This window comes from Rana temporaria, chromosome 10 (genome assembly GCF_905171775.1).
Source record: "Rana temporaria chromosome 10, aRanTem1.1, whole genome shotgun sequence".
NCBI lineage: Eukaryota > Metazoa > Chordata > Amphibia > Anura > Ranidae > Rana > Rana temporaria.
In genome coordinates, this window is record NC_053498.1 from 21,186,594 (window position 1) to 21,202,322 (window position 15,729).

A 15,729-nucleotide genomic window follows, 5' to 3' on the forward strand; every position below is an offset into this window, starting at 1 on the left:
AGAGAACAAAAGGAACAGAGAAAGATAAGGAAGAGAGAGAGAAAGAAAAAGTACCAGATAAAGATAGGGAAGACATAGAGAGAAAGAAAGAAAGAGAGAGAGATAGATAGTTAGATAGATAGTTAGATAGTTAGATAGATAGATAGATAGATAGATAGATAGATAGATAGATAGATAGATAAAGAAAGAAAAATAAACAAAAGGTTAAGAGACAGAAAGGAAATAAACAAAAGAGAGAGAAAAATGAGAGAGGAAGACAGAAAAGAGAGAGAGAGAGAGAGAGAGAGAGAGAGAGAAGGAAAAAAAAGAAAGGAGAGAGGAAAAGAGATGAAATAAAAAGAAAGACAGGAAATAAACAAAGAGATATAAAGAATAAAGAAAGAAAAGGTTAGGTAAGAGACAGAAAATAAAGAGAGAGAAAGAAAGAGAAAGTAAGAAAGGAAAATATAAAGAAAGGGTTAACAAAGAGACAGAAAGGAAATAAACAAAAGAGAAAAAGTGAGAAAAAAAAGAGAGAAAAAGTGAGAGAAAGATGCAGAAGAAAAGAAAGTATAGAAAAGAAAAGGTTAGGAAAGAGACAGAAAAGAAAGCAATAAGTAGAGAAAGAAAGAAAATAAATAAACAAAGGGTTAAGAGACAGAAAGGAAAGAGAGAAAAAGAAAAAAAGAGGGGAAAGAAGTAGAGAGGAAGACAGAAAAGCAAAGAAAGAGAAAAAGATAAGGGAGAGAGATAAAGAGAGAGAGAGAGACAGGGGAAAGATGAGAAAACAAGAAAGATAGAGAAAGAAAGGAGAGAGAAAAAGAGAAAAGAAAAGAGAAGAAATAAGAAAGAAAGAAAGAAAGAGACAGGAAATCAACAGAGAGAGAAAAAGAAAGAAAGAAAGAAAGAAAGAAAGAAAAGGTTAGGGAAGAGACAGAAAAGAAAGAAACAGAAAATAAATAAATAAGAAAAGGTAAACAAAAAGACAGAAAGAGGGAATGTGAAAAGAAAAAGAAAGAAAAAGAGAGAGAAAGATGGAATAGGAAAGAAAGAAATACAAAAAGATAAGAGAGAGAGAGAGAGAGAGAGAGAGAGAGAGAGAAAGAGAGAGAGAAAGATGGATGAGGAAACAAGAAAGATAGAGAAAGAAAATGAGACAGAAAATATATAAAAGGAAGAAAGAGAGACAGAAAGGAAATAAACAAAGAGAGAAAAAGAAAAAAAAGGAAGAATAAAGAAAGAAAAGGAGAGAGAATGAAAAAAAAAAGAGAAACATGTAGAGAGAAAGAGAAAATGAGAATGAAAGAAAGAGAACAGAAGGGGAGGGGGAAGTGGGGGAGTGTCCCAGAGAAAGGGGCGGGGCCAGGACTCAGCCAGTATCTGTGAATCATTCACTCTGTCACATTGAGGTTTGAACTTCTCTCACACTGAGCTGGGATCTGTGAACTCTTCTATTGTTACTGTGTAACTGGGATCGTGCAATCTGTGCCCTGGACGGTGCTGGAAAGGTATCAGAGGGACTTTGTCCTTGGAGCTGACACTCAGGAGCACGTTTCACCAAGGTAAGACTACTAACAATCAGACCCAGAGGGGCCCCACTGAGCCCCATCCCCAGGCTGCTCTTGTAGTGTGATGTGATCATCTGATTCCAGGACAACTCAGATCCTGCAGAGAGTCCCTGGAATCATCAGGTCACATTACTGGCAACTGTTGCATAACTCAGCCTTGGTGGTGGGGAACTACAAATCCCAGCCTATGCTGAACCTGCCAGGGCCACAGGAGAGATACTTCAGGTCCAGTTCACACCTGAGCGATTAAAAGCGCGTTTCCCAAACCACTTCAACATCAAGATTCCCCGCTTTTTTGTGGCAGATTTGCGTGTTTTGCACAATTTTTTGCCTCTCCTACTAATTATTCATTTTCTGTTGGCGCCAGCAAAAAAAAAACGCTCAAGCCACCTGAATGCTCCAAAAAAGATTTAGGGCTTCATGCAGACGGTCGTACAGCGTGCAGATCCTGCGTAATGACAATCCTGGGAACTCGCTGTACGCCAAAATTTCAAAAGCACGGCATGTGCACTGATGTACAATCGAACGCACAAAATCTGCTTGTGGCGCAAACGTCAGAGCGTATGTGGGGGGTTTACGTAAGGCTGCATTTACACCTGAGCGACAAAACGCCTGAAATATTAATCTCTATGGAGATGGTTCACATCTCCACGCCGAACGCCGATCGCGTGAAGCTCAAACAAGTCCCGGACCCTTTTTTGTCGCGGGTATTCAGGCGGCTTCGGCGTTCGGCATAGCCGACAATGACCTGTTAAAAAAACCGCGGTTAAAAACGCAGCGTTTTGTTGCGGCAAATCGCGGTACAAAACGCTGCAATTTGTCGTGGGAAATCGCGGTACAAAACGCTGCGCTAAGGTGTTGGCGTACATTCCCATACAGTCGCCTCTTCTAATGCGTCTCAGCGGACGCTAGTGTGCAGATGGTCCCGGGAAAGTCATGACGCAGACTCTGCGCGCTGTACGGCCGTGTGCAGGAAGTCCAAGAAGCTCAAGTGTGATCCTTGTTCTCAGGATAAATGTACCTGGAAGTTCAGGGATTGTTTGTAAATAATGATATTCATGTGTCTAATGAACTGAAACAACAGGCTGAGCTGGAAAGAAGTTTATAAATAATGAGGGGGGAATTAATAAAACTGGAGAGTGCAAAATCTGGTGCAGCTGTGCATGGGAGCCAATCGGCTTCTAACTTCAGCTTGTTCAATTAAGCTTTGACCAAAAAAATCTGGAAGCTGATTGGCTTCTATGCTGAGTTGCACCAAATGTTGTACTCTCCAGTTTTAGTAAATCAACCCCAATGTGACCAAAAATAATGTGTGAGCGATGTGTGTTAACGTTGGTTCCTTATGAATATTATTATTTACTATTTTTTCTTTTTTATTATTTTAGATTTTTTTTTTTAAGTAGTTATTTATGTTATTATTATTATTATTATTATCCATATTTTTTTAATTATTTTAAATTTTTAATCAATATTTGTATACATTGTTGTTATTACTATAACTATTTCATTATTTGATTTTTTTATGTAGTTATTTATGATTATTATTATTATTATTATTATTTTTATTATTATTATCATTATTATACATTTTTAAGTTATTAATATTATTGTCCATATTTTTTATAATTATTTTCATGTTTTAATATATATGTGTATACATTGTTGTTGTTATTACTATAACTATTTGTATCATTTGATTTTGTTTTTAATTTATTTTATTAAGTTATTTATAATATTATTATTATTATTAATATTATTATTATTATTATTAATATTATTATTAATATACATTTATTTTATTGCTTTTAATAATATTCAAATTATATATTTGTATATTATTATTGTCCATTTTTTTAAATTCATTTTGATATATTTTTATAATTTATTATTGTTATGTTTTTTTATAATATTATTAATTATTTAATAATAATAATAATAATAATAATAATAATAATAAATAATATAATACTAATACAAATGAAAATAATTTAAAAAAAGTTATAATAATAATATAAAAATATTATAAATAAAATATTAATAAAAGCAAAAAAATAAAAACGTATAATAATTATAAATTTGTATTTTATTGCATTTATTAATATTTTCATTTTTAATATATATTTATGTTGTTGTTTTATTTATTAATAACAACAACAACAAATATATATTAAAAATCTATCTATCTATCTATCTATCTATCTATCTATCTATCTATCTATCTATATATATATATATATATATATATATATATATATATATATATATATATATATTTTCATTTTTAATATATATTTGTTGTTATTAATAATAACAACAACAACAACAACACAAATATATATTAAAAATGAAAAAAAAAAAGTATATTATTTTAATTTTTAATGTTGGAGGAGGGAGGAAAGGGGGGGGGGGGGCGAGGTCACGACATATATGCAACAATGTGTAGCAGCAATTAATCGCTATTGGTACTGCAAACTTTCACAATTGATTGCTTCTACACTCCATTGTGACCAATCGGTATCGATCACTGCGACTAGTAGCTGGGTGATCATACACAAATTGTCTGCGTAGGCCCAGCCTAATAGCGACCATACAATCTGATTGTACAATCTCCATCCACCAAGTAATGTCTGCCTGATCTGATACTTATTGCATTGTTTAGGTTCATCCTCGTATTTTATTGTGGTGCTAAAGATAAAGGACGTTGTGTAATCAGATTATATAATGTGTTCAATGGAAATTGTCAGCAGATAAATGTGCTCGTGAGACAACAGCTATAACAAATTGTCCAATCAGCTGTCAGATTGCTGTATGCCAGAAATATGATAGTAATTCCCATCACACCCTTGCGTAGGGATGTGTTCAAGTGAACCTGTCACATGTAACGTGTTTAAGAACATACCAAAATGGTATACACATTGCAATTACTAAAGACCTTGGGCCAGATTCTCGTAGATCGGCGTATCTTTGTGCGGGCGTAACGTATCCTATTTACGTTACGCCTCCGCAACTTAGACGGGCAAGTGCAGTATTCTCAAAGCACTTGCTCCGTAAGTTGCGGCGGCGTAGCGTAAATAGGCCGGCGTAAGCCCGCCTAATTCAAATGTGGGACAGGGGGGCGTGTTTTATGTAAAAAACTTGTGACCCGACGTGATTGACGTTTTTCACGAACGGTGCATGCGCCGTCCGTGGAATATCCCAGTGTGCATTGCTCCAAATACGCCGCAAGGACGTATTGGTTTCGACGTGAACGTAAATTACGTCCAGCCGCATTCACGGACGACTTACGCAAACAACGTAAAATATTCAAAATTCAACGCGGGAACGACGTCCATACTTAGATGTTCATGTTCCGAGCCTTTCGGAGGCTCCGTAGTGCTTTGTGCTGCGCCTGCGCAGTACAGGGCGGGCATTTTTCGACGGGGGACCTTTCTCATCACAGCACCGGCAGAAATAGTATAGGCATGTTTTGAACTGGCCGTTTTATTGCAATGCAAATTGATGCGCTGCAAAAGGTGTGTGCGTTGGGGTACTGCGGCACTGTGTTGTTGTTGTTGGTGTGGTCGCGTCCGACTCTTGGTGACCTCATGGACCATAGCGCCTCAGGCTTTGCTGTCCTCCTGGAGCTTGCTTAACTTCATGTTCATTGTTACGATGATGCCATCTATCCATCTTGTTTTCTGTCCTCCTCTTCTTTTTTTTTTTTCCTTCCATGTTTCCCAACATCAGGGTCTTTTCCAATGAGTCCTCTCTTCGCATTAGGTGGCCAAAGTATTTGAGTTTCAGCTTCAGGATCTGTCCTTCCAGTGGATATTCAGGGTTGACTTCCTTCAGGATTGACTGGTTAGATCTTCTTGCCATCGAAGGGACTTTCAAGAGTCTTCTCCGACACTATGGCTCAAAAGCATGAATCCTTCGGTGTTCAGCCTTCCTTATGGTCCAACTTTCACATCCATAGGTTACTACTGGGAATACCATAGCTTTGACTATACAGCACTTTTTAATGTTGTCTAGATTTGCCATTGCTTTCCTCCCAAAAAGCACGTGTCTCTTAATTTGCTGGCTATAGTCACTGTCTGCCGTGATCTTGGAGCCTAGGAAGATAAAATCTGTCACGGTTTCCCTTTCTTCCACTTCTATTTGCCAAGGAATGATGGAACCGGTTGGCCTTGATCTTGTTTTTTTTTGGACTTCTGAACTGCTTGCCATCTTTCAGTAGCTTGAATACAGTACTCACTGTAGAATTCTTTCCAGTGCCTATGATGCCTGGGTACACTGGGCCCATAACCTGTTGTGCAGAGTATTGAAATAATGCGCTGGAAGCTTCTTGGATGCAGAGAATACTTTACTTTCCTGGAGAAATAGCTGAACATATCTTACAACATGTCTTTTATCATGGAACAGGAACAAGGAGAATACAACTACATACACTGAGGCCTTGTACACACGAGGGGACATGTCCGATGAAAACGGTCCGCAGACTGTTTTCATCGGACATGTCCACTCGGAGATTTCGGTCTGATGGTTGTACACACCATCAAACCGAAATCCCCGTGGACTGGATACGCGGTGACGTGGCCGCGCCGTCGCAGCGACGATGACGCGGCGACGTGCGTGACCCTGGAAGGTCAATGCTTCCACGCATGCGTCGAATCACTTCGACGCAGGCGAGGGCTTTCGGACGACCGAACATGTCCGACGGACAGGCTTCCAGCGGAAGATGACACTTCCTCTGATTACATTACCATAGATACACATTGTAGTGCCACCTGCTCGTTAGATAGGTATAATAAATACAGTATATAGTTCCGTTTATAACATTCAACATTCTTATGTTCAATCTCAGGCCAGCTTTTGTGCTCTCCTCTTTCACCTTCAATAACTGCTTGCCGCCGTTGTTATACGGTGGCAGGTTGGCACTGCTGCGCGAATCGCCGTAGCTGTACGGCGGCCGCTTTAAGAGCTTTAGTGGCGCGAGGCCGGAGCCGATGCACGTGGCCGGCGGCCGTGATGTCCGCCCACGACCCACGATCACTCCTTAAGAGGCAGAACGGTGATCTGTCAGAGAAGTAGAGAGAGATCTGCTGTTCCTGGTGATTAGGATCAGTGATCGGTCTCCTTTTCCAGTCAGTCCACTCACCCCACAGTTAGAAACACCTCGCAGGGAACACAATTAACCCCTTGATCGCCCCCCTAGTGTTTACTCCTTCCCTGCCAGTGACATTTATACAGTAATCGGTGGCTATTTTTATCTCTGATCGCTGTGTAAATGTCAATGGTCCCAAAAAAGTGTCCGATCTGTCCGCCGCAATGTCGCAGTCCCGCTATAAATCGCTGATCACTGCCATTACTAGTAAAATGCATAGAAGTTAAATAAGTAGGGTGACAATATACATAACTACGCTACAATGGAACGTAAACGCATTTGATTGCTGCAGATGGGTCGCTGTTTTGCAAAGCGTGATGTTAATTGGGGGGCTCGGCCTACAAAGACATCACATTTAATTAACGCCACATAATCAGCATTGTGAGCCGCCATTGTCCCAGCTGATGCATTTCAAGGCAACTTTGAACTTTTAAGTGGAAAAGTGAATGACAGGGGCGACGGTGGGGGGAGGGTGGGTGTAGGGGGGGTGTGTGGGCTTTAATCAGTCAGTTTGCTGTAAAGCGTTGGATAGAGCAGGAAATGGATCCCAGAACAGGCCAGGTCTGTGCGGAGTAAAGTCGGTAATTGGGGGTCTGTGTTTGTATGACTGCTCCGTATATTCCAATAAATGTCGTTTATCTTTGATTCGGAGGCTGAGCGGGTCTGGCACTGATTAGGGGACTTACTGGGTTTCACCCAATGAGTTAGGAAAGGAAATGAGTATCGCTTACCTTAACTGCTTCCCTCCTGTTAGTAGGGGGGGAAGTTCTACATGCACTTTAATAAGATGGCCATACATGTTCTAATCTGATTGGCTAATCTCTGCAAAATAAATTAGGATGGCCATACATGTATCAAATTGCGATCGATGTAGGTATGAGTGATTGTAAACAGGCAATTCATAAATGTACCAAGGTCCAAGATAGAGGATGACAGGTAGGGGGTACAAGGAGTGGAACTGTCATGTGGGGAGGAAGGGCAGATGCCCTCAATGCAGCACTGTCATGTGGTGGTGGGGGGGGACAGCTCATTTGGGTGCAGCACTGTCGTGTGTGTGTGTGGGGGGAGGGGGAGCTCAGCTGGGTACAGCACTGTCATGTGGGGGGGGGGGGGGGGGGGTAGAGGCCGTGGGTGCAACACTGCCATGTGGGGGTGGAGAGGGGCAGGGGCTGCTCAGTTGGGTGCAAGACTGTCATGTGGGTGGGGTGGGGGGGGTGGGAGGAGAGGTAGTTGCCCTGGGTGCAGCACTGCCATGCTGGGGGGAAGGAGGGGCAGCGCACTGGGTGCTACACTGTCATGTTGGAGGTATGGGGCACCACACAGCAAGCCACGCTCCCCTCACAGCATGCATGCTTCAGATCAGTCGCTGGCAACCAGCGGGATGTGGCTTTATAGCTGCTCCAAAAGCAACTGCTGCCACGGTGCTACCCCATGCACCTACATGCCCACTCTACTCTACCTGATGCAAAAAGCACACGCACATGCGCAACCACCTTCCAGCTGGATTGGCTATGGATGCTCAGTGCACATTTCATGCCAATTATGAGCAGCCAGAGCATGGGTGTGTAGAATGGGTATAGGGCAGTATGCCCATAATGCATTAGCAGCATTGGAGGGGGGCATAAACTGCATGCTTGCCCTGGGCACCTGGTGAACCCATCTCGGTTCTGCGCATCGCTTTAAATACAATGTACATTTACATCCGTCAACACACATTGATATGCTTTAGAATGGGATTGGGATTGGATTGGCATCCAATACAATGCATTGCAACGCACGTTGAAAATAAGCGATGGCGCACGTTGACATGCCTATCGATGTGCTTCCATTGGTTTAATCAGAAAATGCATCAAGTGGTAAGTGCCAAGGTGTGATTCTCATGGGGGGGGATTTTCAGCTGGCACCAACATGCCATCCCCCCAGGGCATCACCATATGGCACCTCGAGTTCTACAGGGTCTGACACCTCTACAATGAGCAGAAGACGCTGCGTCTGACAGCTGCCCCATAGCTGTGTACCTAAACACAGACAGCGTAACCCAAGTACCTGCGTCCAGATCCAGTTACTGTTTATCTCCACTTAGTCAGTGCTGACAATTATACAAAGACTGGCTTTCCCATGGCGGGGACGGAGCCGATTCATCATTCCCACTCCTATGATGTCAGACCTGCCGCCACTTTATATATACTGCAGCTGGTAATCCATTAACCACCTTCTGTAACAACAACAAAAAATCACCCACCGCAGCCAATCGGAACCGATATTTGTTGGGAAAACTGTAATCTGAAATCTAATTGGTTGCTTCAGTTTAAAAAAAAAAAAAAAAAACCTTTTAAGATGTCAATCCCTTAAATGTGAACTCCAGGCACAAAAGCTTTTATCAAAATCTATTCTTCATCATCCACAAAGGATATAAATGCCTTTGCAACCTGAATATTATCTTGTAAAAGTAGCAGTGACATCATCACAGTGCTTGTGTAGAGAGCAGAGCTGTGGGAAGGGCCCAGCAGGCACCACCCAATACACATGAGGGGGTGGAGACAAGACCAGTCACCCTGCACAAGGAGAGAGAGCAGAGCTGTGGGAGGGGCCATGCAGGTTCCACCCAATACACACGAGGGGGCGGAGACAAGACCAGTCACCCTGCACAAGGAGAGAGAGCGGAGCTGTGGGAGGGGCCATGCAGGTTCCACCCAATACACACGAGGGGGCGGAGACAAGACCAGTCACCCTGCACAAGGAGAGAGAGCAGAGCTGTGGGAGGGGCCCAGCAGGCTCCACCCAATACACATAGGTGGGGGCGGAGATAAGACCAGTCACCCTGCAAAAGGAGAGAGACCAGAGCTGCACAAGAAGAGAGACCAGAGCTGTGGCAGGGTCCATGCAGGCTCCACCCAATACACACATGAGGGGGCGGAGATAAGACCAGTCACCCTGCACAAGGAGAGAGAGCAGAGCTGTGGGAGGGGCCCAGCAGGCACCAACCAATGCACACAGGTGGGGGCGGAGATAAGACCAGTCACCCTGCACAAGGAGAGAGAGCAGAGCTGTGGGAGGGGCCCAGCAGGCACAAACCAATACACACAGGTGGGGGCGGAGATAAGACAAGTCACCCTGCACAAGGAGAGAGACCAGAGCTGCACAAGAAGAGAGACCAGAGCTGTGGGAGGGGCCCAGGAGGCCCCACCCAATACACACAGGTGGGGGCGGGGATAAGACCAGTCACCCTGCACAAGGAGAGAGAGCAGAGCTGTGGGAGGGGCCATGCAGGTTCCACCCAATACACACGAGGGGGCGGAGACAAGACCAGTCACCCTGCACAAGGAGAGAGAGCGGAGCTGTGGGAGGGGCCATGCAGGTTCCACCCAATACACACGAGGGGGCGGAGACAAGACCAGTCACCCTGCACAAGGAGAGAGAGCAGAGCTGTGGGAGGGGCCCAGCAGGCTCCACCCAATACACATAGGTGGGGGCGGAGATAAGACCAGTCACCCTGCAAAAGGAGAGAGACCAGAGCTGCACAAGAAGAGAGACCAGAGCTGTGGCAGGGTCCATGCAGGCTCCACCCAATACACACATGAGGGGGCGGAGATAAGACCAGTCACCCTGCACAAGGAGAGAGAGCAGAGCTGTGGGAGGGGCCCAGCAGGCACCAACCAATGCACACAGGTGGGGGCGGAGATAAGACCAGTCACCCTGCACAAGGAGAGAGAGCAGAGCTGTGGGAGGGGCCCAGCAGGCACAAACCAATACACACAGGTGGGGGCGGAGATAAGACAAGTCACCCTGCACAAGGAGAGAGACCAGAGCTGCACAAGAAGAGAGACCAGAGCTGTGGGAGGGGCCCAGCAGGCCCCACCCAATACACACAGGTGGGGGCGGAGATAAGACCAGTCACTCGGACAAGGAGAGAGACCAGAGCTGCACAAGAAGAGAGACCAGAGCTGTGGGAGGGGCCCAGCAGGCTCCACCCAATACACACAGGAAGGGGCGGAGACAAGACCAGTCACCCTTCACAAGGAGAGAGAGCAGAGCTGTGGGAGGGGCCCAGCAGGCTCCACCCAATACACACAGGTGGGGGTGGAGATAAGACCAGTCACCCTTCACAAGGAGAGAGAGCAGAGCTGTGGGAGGGGCCCAGCAGGCTCCACTCAATACACACAGGAAGGGGCGGAGACAAGACCAGTCACCCTGCACAAGGAGAGAGAGCAGAGCTGTGGGAGGGGCCCAGCAGGCTCCACCCAATACACACAGGAAGGGGCAGAGATGAGACCAGTCACCCTACACAAGGAGAGAGAGCAGCAGGGAGCGGTCTTTATTACAGGAAGGAAAAGTCACACACACCGGGTGACTGCACAGATCTGAAAGAAATACACAAAACACACCAATATTTACGGAAGAATACACATAATGAATGGATTTAAACAATACTTGCTTATCCCGGAGTTCATCTTTAAAGTCCAGGAGAGGAGCCGCTACAACTGTGCCAGACTCAGTAGTTTTTAGTTGGACTTTAAACATATCTTCAGATTTTTTTTATTTTTTGTATATATATATATATATATATATATATATATATATATATATATAAAAAATAAAAATTTATTATTATTATTAAAAAATATATATATTTTTTTTAGTGTTTGGGATTATTTTTTTTTTTGGGGTTAACTTTTAGATGCTTTTTTCTATTTCTAAACCCGCAATGAGAGCGCTTTCACAGTCCCCCGTAATTAGTCCCTCAGTCATTGGACCCTTTTTGTTATCCTTGGCTGTTTCCCCCGGTTTGCTGCCTGTGTGCCCCCCAATAAATCACAGGGGGAGCGCTTTTCAGTCCACATGAATAGAGAGCTGTGAAATTGGGTAAAAAGCCACAGAGGCTGGACTGCCGAGCTCCGACCGGGGACATAAAAACTTCCCATAAAAAGTGTTTTCTCTCCTCCGAGCTGCTCTGCGTTTTTTCTTTTTTTTTTCTACCTTTTTATGTCGCACCATCTGGCAGGTTGAGCTGATGTAAACAATACAGAGCGAGGACAGATTGATGGGGATTAAATACTGGCTCCACTAGTAAAACTCTAGCTGTACAAGCTGCTTCCTTCATTCATGGGCAAGTTAACTTAGCAGCACTATTGGTCTGAAATTCCTCCAGCCACTGTGGACCTACAAGTCTCAGCGGGACCACTGCAGTGCATGCTGGACCCTATGATGTCACAGTGAAGCCCATTTACCTGTCCATGCTACTCCTCGGTACGAAGAGTACCAGGAGCTGGTCCTTTATGTGGGCTGTGATGCCTGAGGTTAGTAGGAGGGGCTTCTGATCATGCAACAGTATGATTGGCTGCACGACGACAATGTCAGGAGCAGGTTCTACCGGCTCCCAGTCGTCAGTAGTTGACCATGAGCTGTCAGTGACCGCTCGACCGCATTTTTTTTGGGCACAAATTGAGTGTGCCACCAGAACAAAACCGCCCCAGGCTGGTAGGAGGGGCTTCCAATCATATGCGCTATGACTGACTGCACAGTGATGATGTGTTTAGGAGCACATCCTGCTGTTCTGGTCATTGATATTTGACCATGAGCTAGCCCTTTAAGTTGGATGTGATGCCAGAGGCTGGTAGGAGGGGTTCCTGATCACGTGGCACCATGATTGGCTGCACAGTGATAATGTTTTTGGAAGCATGGCCTACCGGCTTCTAATCATTGGTAGTTGACCGCGAGCTGTCGGTGGCAGCTCGACCACGGTTCTTCGGGCACCGATTGAGCGTGCCACCAGAACTAACCAAGACTGGTAGGAGAAGCTACCAATCATGTGGCCCTATGATTGGCTGCTCAGTGATAATGTTTTTGGAAGCACGGCCTACCGGCTTCCAAAAATTGGTAGTTGACCACGAGCTGTCAGTGACAGCTCACCTGCAGTTCTTCGGGCACTGATTGAACTTGCCACCAGAATTTCCCAAGACTGGTAGGAGAAGCTGCCAATCATATGGCCCTATGATTGACTGCACAATGATGTCATCAGGATTGCCCGCATGGTCAGCCTGCCCCTGGACCTGTGCCTTTAGGAACACCGCCTGGGTACATTATTGGAGATTTCCTCAACCACTTATGACTGGACAGGACTCGTTCTTTTGACTGTAGGCTGACCAGATGGCCTCCTTCACACCACGTAGGCCACAGGTACACTTTGAAGCAGCTGCTTAGGATGTGGCGGATGAACGTGAAGCCATCTGTGGGCCTTTTCCTGTTTTTCTAAAGTCTGAGGTGCTCTGTAAGGTACATCAGCAGAGATCACTGAGCAGATTTATGGCATAGAGTCTCCGGCAGGTCCTCGGGAAACATTATTGTGAAATACGGGGCAGGTTGTTCTCAGCCTAACGAGGAGCAATCTGTCAGTGGGATCGCCCTTGTCTTCTTCAAAGTCATCAGCCGTACCTTCAACTCTTCAAAGGTTCCAGAAACTGAAAAAACACATGCTAGCCTGTCAAAATTTATCAATGATATTAACATGTTTCAGTTGTTCTTCAGAATGGAAAATGTCTGAGATAAAGTTTTGATTGTGGATGATATATTATTTTCAGCTCAGCTGACTTCCTGTTCAGTAAGTCAAAAGATAAAAGACCAAGGGTGTTTTTTTTTTTTTTTAAAGCCTAACTCCACACTTGAATATAAGAAGGGTGAAAGCACCACAAATCTAATGAAAGTCCAATGAGTTCTTATGGCACATGACAAGAAATTGTAAGTAAAAGCCGTGTTTCAGGGGCTTAAATCCCCCTTCGTCAGGACTTGGATCCTGGCAGTAACCAGAGAGAATACTGGATGACAAAATGTAAAATTAAAATATATTTAGTACAAATATATATGTACTCTTTTGTATGTGTGGGGTTAATTCACACAGACTGTGAATAAAAACCCGACAGAGGTTTTATCCATTCCCAACTCTGTCCAAAACAACACGTTTTGCCTGGACTTTAAAGTCCAACCCAGGGCCAATTATTATGGTTCCCCAGGTATTAAAAAAAAAAAAAACAGAACTAGAAGACTGAAGCCTCGTACACACGACCGAGGAACTCGACGGGCGAAACACATCGTTTTCCTCGTCGAGTTCCTTGTTAGGGTGTCGAGGAACTCGACAAGGCAAGTTTCTCCATTCCCGTCGAGGAAAAAGAAGACATGCTCTCTTTTTGGCTCGACGGGATCCTCGACAGTTTCCTCGTCGAAAAATGTACACATGGTTTCCTCGGCAAAAAAAAAATCACAGCAAGTTTCTTGCTGGTTTTTGCCGAGAAAGTCGGTCGTGTTTACGAGGCCTGAGAAACCAAGGAGAGTGCAGGGTATAATGGACCTTCCCCCTTAAGTGGTGTCACAATGTGCTCACAATGTATTGACGGCAAAAGAGGTGCTGATGTCCCAATCTAAACACCACTTTCTGCATCGTTGAAGACCACCAACCCCTTGAAGATGATCTGTCCTTCATGTAACTGGCCAATTGGCAAGAGCATAGGCATGCGCTTGGGCATGTTTGAATCCTAGTCTGAACCCAACTGAGCGAGCCCACCAGGGAACTGTCAGCTGTTGTTGGCCAGTCATAAGCAACCAAGGCATTCCCTGCCCAGTAGCCTTGTGTACAAACGTCCGATGTTAAGGTGTGGCTGTGGGTGGGGAATGCCCTAGGCACACATATTTGGCCAAGAACAGTTGACAGCTCCCTGGTGGGCACGCTTAGTTGGCTTTGGACTGGGCTCAGTTGGCTTTGGACTGGGCTCAGTTGGCTTTGGACTGGGCTCAGTTGGCTTTGGACTGGGCTCAGTTGGCTTTGGACTGGGCTCAGTTGGCTTTGGACTGGGCTCAGTTGGCTTTGGACTGGGCTCAGTTGGCTTTGGACTGGGCTCAGCTGGCTTTGGACTGGGCTCAGCTGGCTTTGGACTGGGCTCAGCTGGCTTTGGACTGGGCTGGGCTACAGTAGGTTGGCTGTGGACTGAGCTTGGGTTGGCAGTGGACTGGGCGCAGTTGGGTTACAAATAGGGTCCAAACCCGATCAAGCTCATCCCTATTGGCCAGTAGACCTTTGGAAAGGTGACTTCCTGTCGCTGTAACAACTGGAGACCATCACAGGGTCGCATTCAGCACACCACAGCACTCTGGCAGAAGGATCGCAGGGTCAGCCGACAATCGATACAGACCTGTAGCCACTTCACACAAGCTGGAACTCCTTCACCAGCCGGTGTGCAGAGCGATGTAATGTAGATGGGAACACCACTAGAACAGAGGAGAATTCCCATATAGAAATAAACCATCTGTCATGTGACACATCTCCCATACAGTCATCGCTCTCTATATAAACATGATACAGACCATTGATACAGACCATTTCCTGTCCTCTAAGGCTCTGATGAAGAGGAATCCCCTCGAAATGCGTTACCAATTGATTCAGCCTATACCCTTGCATGGGTTGTATGTAACAATTTTATTATTTTATCAAATGAGAATTTTGTAGCCTGTTTTTATGAACACAAAGTCATTTTCGTTTTGTATTCATTTATTTGTTTAGAATAAACGTTTATTTATTTGATTTATACGTTAGGCCACGCGCCTCCTTTCACTCCTATCACTAACAACTGCACCTCCCTTTAATTTAATTTTATTGCCATCGCAGGGTCAGGAAATGAGGAAAAATCTCCCCAATGGGCTTAGGATCAACAAAACAGATAATTAAAATGTTCCACACTCTATGCTAATTTTTAATTTTTTTTGCCTGAAGCTGGTCGTTAAAAATCTTTTGCTAACGTTTCTATTCAACCACTAGATATTAAAATATGTCCTCCCTTTAGGAAGAACATCCTCTATTGCCCAGTCACTTGTATGGAACTAACTATGCCTATCACAAAATCCCCCATCGGGAATAATCTAGTTGACAGGCAAACCTATGCAAAGAAAGCCGAGCTCCTTCCATGGAAATGAGGTGTAGGCTGGGACTTGGCGAGGCAGTTTCACCCACTCCATCCTGACTTATTCAAATATCTGGCAGGGATCAGTATCGCC

At 44.6% G+C, this 15,729-nt stretch overlaps 1 protein-coding gene across 3 annotated transcripts in view; it reads left to right on the forward strand.

The window, feature by feature from the left end:
• The first annotated feature begins 1,370 nt into the window (after positions 1 to 1,370).
• PHLDB3 (pleckstrin homology like domain family B member 3) overlaps positions 1,371 to 15,729 on the forward strand; it is a 122,965-nt gene continuing 108,606 nt past the window's right edge. For all 3 annotated transcript variants that reach the window (XR_005743983.1, XM_040327363.1, XM_040327364.1), the window contains exon 1: positions 1,371 to 1,541. The gene's annotated coding sequence lies outside the window, so the exon portion shown is untranslated. The remainder of the gene's footprint in view (positions 1,542 to 15,729) is intronic.